Raw genomic sequence first — 8,342 nt, forward strand, 5'->3', positions numbered from 1 at the left:
AGTGTCTAGTGCCAGCAGACATATTGACTGATGTAATGTGATGGCAACATGATCAAATTAAGTCAACAACCCACAGAAAGCTGTTATGACGGGCTTAATGTATGACCTCCAGGCTCAAGTCTGCAAAAACACCAAATGTTTCGACCCATTTATTAAATCAGCATACCAGTGTGTGTGTGTGTGTGTGTGCTTGTGTTTGTGTGTAAGTGTGTGTATGTGTGTGTGTGTGTGTGTGTGCTTGTGTCTGTGTGTATGTGTGTGTGTGTGTCTGCTAATGTGTTTTAGAGCTGTTTGTTTGTGTTTATAAATGTATGCAACTTAATCATGCCCTTCCTAGTTTGTTTATCGTATTGAATTTTTAAGTTTCTTGTTCCCCTGTCATTTCTTCCTGAACCACATGAGGGAGTCATTGTCTACTGTTCATTTTTTTTTATGCCCTAACTGTTAGTAATGTGGCCAGTTGATATGGCCACTTAACTGAAACTGATTTGAAAATCTCCTGGCTGCAGCAGAATCTGTTGGTAAGCTTACTTTAAAAGAATCTTTAAACTTGTGGACTTTAAATGTTTAGACAGAGGACTCCCCCTCATTTGTTTCCACCTTCTCAAACTGGTTAACAGGACGAGTCGACACGAGAATCAGCAATCACACAGATGTATTTGCAAGTCAAATTAACCCATCTCCCTGTGTTTGTTTGTTTGTTTGTTTTGTCTGTTTGTTTGCTGTCTGGCATTCTAGGAAGAGTTGTGTTGCTGTAAAACCCCGAACCATCTGCTCCATTCAACAGCCTGAAGCAAAAACTCATGACACTAAAAAAGAAACCGCATGCAAATGTGCCTTTCTGCTTTAAAATGCTATAGTGCAGAAAGTTAACCCATGCATTTTTATCTCTCATTAAAGTTGAATTTGACATCATTCAAACTGAACGAGATAGCAGTTTGTCAGCGCTCTTTGTTTTCAGCGAGGCTTTAATTTTATTTTTACAGAAAGTCACCGAGCCTGCGGACTGAAGCTGCAGCTGATTTTATTTCATTCTTTGGATCTGAATTAAGTTAACACAAGGCAAGGAACAATTTAAACCTGTTTCAAAGCACCAGATAGATCTTTATGTAAAGCACAAGGAGCATGACTTGAAGTCTGCAATTCTTTTTAAACTAAGGTGTGATCTGTAGGCTATATGGAATACACTGAAAACTTTATATGAAATACAGAAGAGGCATTGGATGTGTGTAGGGGTGAAGCATGTGGTCAGGATTGACGAGCTGTTTTTTTTAAAGTGGCAGAGGAGCGTGGTTAGACGTGTGGAATATTTCCGCTTTCCAAAGACTTATTCCTGGAGAGAGCTAGCCCAAGTGTCTTATGTTCTAAAGGGGCGTGGCTTTGGCATGGCGTGGCCTGCTGTGTGTGATGGATGTCAACGGTAAATGGACTTCAGCTCGTGTTGCGCTTTTCTAGTTGTCAAACTACTCAAAGAGCGTTTACACTGCAGGTCACACCTACCCATTCACACACTGATGGTAGAGGCTGCTGAGTAAAGTGACCATCAGCAGTAACTAATCCCATTCATACACATTTATACGACGCCCACGAAGCAGCGGGAGCAACTTGGGGTTAAGTGTCTTGCTGAAGGACACATCGGACATGTGGCTGACATTCCGGTTGAGCTAAACCAGCACCCTGTTTTCTACTTTTAAGCAACGTTTTGGAGGAATTAGTGCCCTTTGTGCCCACCAAATGTCTTTGAATGTAACTGCACTATTGTAAAACACAGATGCTGTGCTGTGCTGTTTTGCCTCCCTATAGAATATGAGTATTTATTGACAATCAGATGATGGGGAAGAGGGTTTTTCGTTTATCGAGAAATGCTTCCAATAAAATCTTATATAAAGGTTTTATTAAAAAAAATAACAAAACATGCTTCCCATTTCCTAACAGTGCAAATGCAGCAAGTAGTTGAGTTTGTAAAGGGGTTCTGTACTGGTAACATATTTTGTTAAGGGATTGTGATAGACTGCTGTCGTTTTACGCTATAGCAGCATTTTTAGATGAGGCAGCAAATCACGACATAACACAGGCAAAGACTTTGTGAGAAGCCAAAGAACAATGTTGGACTTACAAGGTCCAAAATTTACTTTTAAATTTAAATTAAAAAAAATTTCAGTCACTCGTTATAGTTCTCTTCTTAGCTTCATCCGTCACCGTCCTCTTCCATCTTTTAGCCTCAGCCACTGTATCAAACAGTTCAGAGACGGGATTCATTTTACCTGAAGGCTGGTGTGAAGTAGTGCCGTAAAGCCATACACAGTTCTTTCATAAGTTACTGTAAACAACTGCTAGGTGTCCAGGGCGCTCTGTGGAAAGGGGATAGACGTCCTTCTCCTTGTTGAAAGTTATTGTACCATAAGATCGATTTGAAACAATTATCTTAAAGTGGAACGTTACATATTAGTGCTTTAATTAACTGACCAAAGTGCAGTACTTGACGATGCAGTAAAATCACGTCTTAATTATTACATTTTAAGAGCCCCAAAATCATCAATTTTCCCATTAGAAAGAAACCAGATTAAGTCGCTGAGATGCTTCCACTGTTTCATGTTTTCATCACCTTCGTCCACTTAATCTCATGCCTTTACGAACACAAGGCCAGTCGAGGTGTTCACACTAGTAACCTGGATGAATAAAGGCCTCAATGTCAAACACCGCTCCTGTCACTCATACATATGACTCAATCTGTCTACACTGCTGTCCCTGCATTGCTCTGTTTCTCTTTTCTCCTCTTCCATACCCCTTTGTATTTATGTTGCCACAGACAACAGAAACTCCAAAACTCAACATTTTTTCCACTTCTCCAACTTTTAAATTTCACCACGTAAACTCCATATTGCACCTTTAAAATCAGATATATGTCATAAAGTGATGTTACTTTAGTCCACATCAATAAGGTATGAAGACAAGATAAAAAAAAAAAACAATCTTGGATTAGGGATCTGCAGGGCCAAGACACTGTCTGACTGTTTTTGTTGTGATGCCATATATTATTTCAGCAAGTAAGTAAAATAAGAGGAGGGATATATTTAGGATGTTTTACAACATATCTTACTTTAAGAGCTCGTTGAATGGCTTCTTGATGTTTCCCTTGTGATCAAAAAATGAAGCTGTGGTGCTTGTACTTCTTTGTTAAGGACAGTTTCAGGTGTATGGGCAATCTTCATCGGTATTTTTGAAAATACACTTATAAAAACATTTTCCAAATTGGAAATAAGCTTGTTTTTTTAAGGCTGAGTTTGTCAGGCCGGCTTGAATTCAACCAGCATGATATCATCATCTGTCAGCACATTTTGCTTCACAGCTGCTAAACATCAGCAAGCCTTTTTTCTTACAGCTCACAACATTGATTCAAAAATCCACGTTCTGGGCCTCTATGGTTCATGTGGAACCAACAGGAGTCGAAAAAACAACCTATAATTAGATGAATCATTGTTTTGTTCGGTGGAAATCAACACTGCTGAGGGTACATGCCTCCTCCTTTCCTGTGTTTTGAGTCATCAGGTACCACTGTCAAACATACACACACAAATACCTGACACAAACATCCACACATACAGCATCAAAAAAAGTGGTGTGCACAAGAGCCCTCCTTGCACATTCGCACAAGTCCATAGGTGTGTTTAAGCGACATCAAGCTTGGAGACCAACGTGGCCCTTCTATCATTCATTCCCTCAGAAGTGTTTTTTTTTTTCCATCCTCTTTTTTTTCCCTGTGGAAAACAGAATTCATGACCTGTCACCTTTTTTGCTGACTGCACAGGCCATCCGCTGCCTTGGTAAACAGTTCACAGCTATTTTAGTTGACTCACAAAACACTTGATGACACAAGGGGCATGAAAAGAATGCAGTTCAATTTGTCAGTGGTTATTACTTTGAAGAATGGACATTTACAGTTGTGTTTTTATTACAGGTATTTTCTGTTGAGTTGGCATGTCCCTTGAACAGTTTTAAAAAGCACCCAATATGTGTTTATTTCTTCCACTTGGAGATGTATGAAATGTCACAATCTGTCTGATAAGATATCATCTCATTGCAGGCTCGTCTTTGAGTAAATTGTCTTTTTGTGCAGTGAGAGAAAGGAGGTGAGAAAAGAAGAAGACAGAAGGTGTTACACAGACAAAATAAAAGGAGGAAGTGTAACCTTCAGTCAGCCAGAAGGCTGAGCAGAATTTCTCTGAATGTCAGGGAAAATTCTGAATATGAATGAATAGGTGCTATGAATAATGCTATGAATAGGACCTGAGCATGAAAGTGTTAAAGGACATAACCACAGACATGATCTTTGAGGCCTTGGCACGGATTGAATACATTATTTTCATGCATCACAGTTGTATTTTTGTAGAACTGTTGACATTGAGAAGTTCAGGATGTAGTGACGAATTCAAAAGAACTGGTGAAAATACAAAAATCTGCATTGATTTGAATCAGCCAGGCTCCACAGCTCCCCTTGAGTCATATTTTGGTCTTCATGATTTGCTAAAAACATTCTTGTAAATTGCCCTGCAGGAACCTCAGGATTGTAACACCAAACCCTACAATTGAATCTGCCCAGCAAGAATACAGAATTAGCTTTCAACTTTACAACCACATGTTTCAACGGGTCTCATTCATAAACACGGGATACGCACAAAACAAGGCTTGCAAGGTGGCTGTAAAGTGCAAAGGTTGGGGAACGACCGAAGCGACTTACCTTATGTACAACTAGACTGCACATTTAGAAATGATGCAAATTATTAAGCACATGCAAAAGTCCACAACAAATGCAACAACTGTAACATGTTGCAAATAAAACCTACATGATGCAAAAAGCCGGAACAACTGCATTAACATCAAACGCGCTGCAAATACAAAGCACACATATTTAGAAAACAACATAAAATAGACAAACTTTCATTTAAAAAAAAATAAAAAATGTGTGTATCTCTTAAACAGGGCTCTCGCACTATCCATGAAGGTATCTTGCCCTTGAAAGAATGACAGAGATGAGTAAGAACCTTTTTACATCGACCTGTTTCACAGGGCAAAGAAAAGGAATGAAACACACACACTTACACACAATCACACATCGTGCCCTGAATCTGTCAGGGCCTTGGTCCCCCTTTCTCTAGTCGAGTAAGAATTGTTTTTATTTTTGTTCCTTTCCAACTTCTTCTCCTCCTAATTTAGAGCATCTCTCAGCAGCACCTAACGACTCCTCATCTGAACATGAGCCTGTTCAACTAAAACGAGCAAAACTCCTCAGAGGCTTCTCTTGTGAACCAGATATGTTTACCTTGCCGCTCTCTGTCTCCCCCCCCCCCCCCCCCCCCAACCCCCCTATTTCTCTCTAGACCTGTACCTTTTTCTCTTTGCTTTGCTCTCTCCAACATCATACCCCTCAGTGGAGTGGCAGACTTCAAAAAAAAAAAAGAAAAAAGAGGAAAAGGGGCTTTCATGTTGAAAGGAATCCAACTTCTGGTTACTGAAATACCAAACCATATAAGCCATCAAATGTTCAGATGAGACACAAATGACAGCTACATCTTTATTTTTATCCTTCTCTATTTCATGCGGGGAAGACATTTTTTCTGAATGTGAGTGTACTTTACAAATAGTTCCCTGCTTTGTTTTCAGAGAGTTATTTAGGTGTTTTCCATTCATATAAATGCAGATACACATAAGAACATGTGAAAGAGGAGAATTTGAAAGAAGTGACAGTAAAATAATTCTAGTTTTTTTTAGGTGCCTAGAGTTAGGAGATCCTAAACTGTAGAGGCTTTTGAAGAAAAAAAAAAAGATTTCCCTTTATGCCACCCTCATATATATGGAACCATTATACCCCCTGTCCTTCACCGCTGACTTAAAAAAAAAATAGAATTACATTTTTTTTTTTTAACTGTTTTAGTGTTGGGGGAAAACCTTACAAAATCACACAGCAGCTCCTTATATGATTTTATGTTCTAGCTGTCCCAGTGGCATAGCATTTTAGGCTTAGGGTTAGAGGACACATGAGATGAAGCACCTGAGTGTGCTGAGCTTCCAAAAGTGCTACTCTGCCCTGCAATAGATAAGACTCAGTTTCCACCAGCCGCCTCAGCCCGACACTCATCCCTCAGTGAAAAAGATTGAAATGGAAGATTTCCTGGAAAATTTCAAAGCAGCAAACAGGATCAACAGCTTAGACGGCTTTTTCCATTCTCAGCAACTTCCTCATGCCTGGTATTTATGCTTTTTTAAGACGGAGGTGTGTGTGTGTGTGTAGGGGGGGGTGGGGGTGGGGGTGGGGGGGGGGGGGGGGGGGGTGCGGGGATGGGTGGGAGGTGGTTGGTGGTCCTTTGGGTAAATTTATCCTCCTGTGTACTGGAGTGTAAAAGATGCCAGAATGCTGTCTTTCACTTCACTGATGATGTGCAGCAAGCAGCCACATGAAGCAGGAAAGTAAACCTGCCATCTCACATACCAACCAACCAACCACACACAACACACACACACACACACACACACACACACACACACACACACACACCACACACACACACACACACACACAGCCCACAAGGTCACACTGTCACTATTGTCCTTTTACCTCTAATCTTGTGACATTTATAGATATACCAGCTCAGTACATTATTACTGTAAAGTAGCGCATTAGGTTATGTTCCTGCAAATGTCACATCCATTGCCTCTATTCAATCACACAAATGCAAATGAGAGTGAGAGTATGCAGAGACCCAGCAGATGTACAGACACCAGCAAAACTGAGGAATAAAGCTAGACCTGGAATTGCCAAAGCCACAGCACAAGGTGATCCTCCCCCCTTGCCAGTCATTTCTCAGTCACATATTATTGTGATACCCTTGAACGAAGCTGAGCAGTTCCGTGTTGTTTTAAGAGATTGGATTGGCTTTCTACATGTTCTATATTTGCACGGAAATGTTTTCTGCAAGCAGCAAATTCCATGTCATTACCAGAGGCCCCAATTTCACTGAGATGTGTCTCAGACTTGCATATGGAAAGATAAACATATCCATCTTAAGCCCAAATGTTTTCTCTTTCCTCTCCAATGTAGCCATTTAGCCAAAGCCCATAGATATCATTGTAACAGTTGAATACACATACACAACTAGCTTTGCAAACAATGGTCTGAAGATGACACTATACATTTTAATCAGAATGAAGTCTGCGCTAACAAGGTTGTTTTTGCATTGGAGCGCTTCTTAAAATAACCTGTTTTGGTAATAACAAGCCTAATGAAAGTTGAAAGGTGTAGAGGTATAGAAATGAAGGCGTGGGGATGAAGACAGAGGTAGACTGTCCTGATCTTTTCTTTCTTTTCACCGTTCTAAGAGATTGATCAAAACTAAATCAGAACAGAATTGAGATGTCAGATTGAGATGTGTTGGCCAGAAATCCAAATAATAAATTGGCCCAATTTCCCAAGATAAAACTTGAGAGCAGTAAATAGAAGAACATTGGAATATTTGTTTCTGAGAGACTTGTATGATTAAGTGAATAAATCATTTGGAATTGCACTCTAATATAAACACTGAATAAGGACATTTTGTTTCAGACATTGCCTGTAGCTTCTTGCAGGGTAAGAACCAGAGATAACCAGTATAAATGGACTAGAGGGGTTAAGCCCTTCTTTTTTGTTATAGCCTACAATAAAGTATCTGTCAAATAATTGACAGCAGATTGTTTTCAATTGTGTAGAACCTAGTATCCAAACCTAATAGTTACAAGAGAAACACATAATATCTCTAAAAGGGCTTGTGTCTTACAAGCACTGTAGCCCATTTATTTCTGTACATTCCAATCAGGAGAGACAAGTAAATAAAGATAAAAAAATATATATATTTTACAAAAGATGTAACAGAAGTGTGTCTCGACAGAAGGTCTTTGCCGCATGGACTCAGTAGGGTGATTTTTGTGATTGGAGAACATCTGGTCTAGAAGCAACAGAATAAATCCCGCCATGGAGTCCAGACACTGGTGCTGGTGGTGGCTGATGACTTGCTGAGACTAGATGGGGTGAGGAATGATGATTCTGTGAAGACAGGCGGTGAAGGGGAGGTGGAGGGGCACAAAAAAAACAGCAACATGAAGGAACTAAAGGAAGAGAAAGGATTGTATTTTAAAAGGGAGAAGAGCTATGATAGGCTAACAATGAGAGAGAGAGAGAGATGCCGGGCTATTGGTGAGATTGAGGCCCAGCTGATGAGACAGGTGATTATGACAACACCAGACAATTACAGCGGAAATGTGATTGAGCATGCGAGACGGGGATGAATGAGAAATAGACTACGACTGTGAAG

This window comes from Labrus bergylta, chromosome 19, assembly GCF_963930695.1.
Source record: "Labrus bergylta chromosome 19, fLabBer1.1, whole genome shotgun sequence".
Lineage (NCBI taxonomy): Eukaryota > Metazoa > Chordata > Actinopteri > Labriformes > Labridae > Labrus > Labrus bergylta.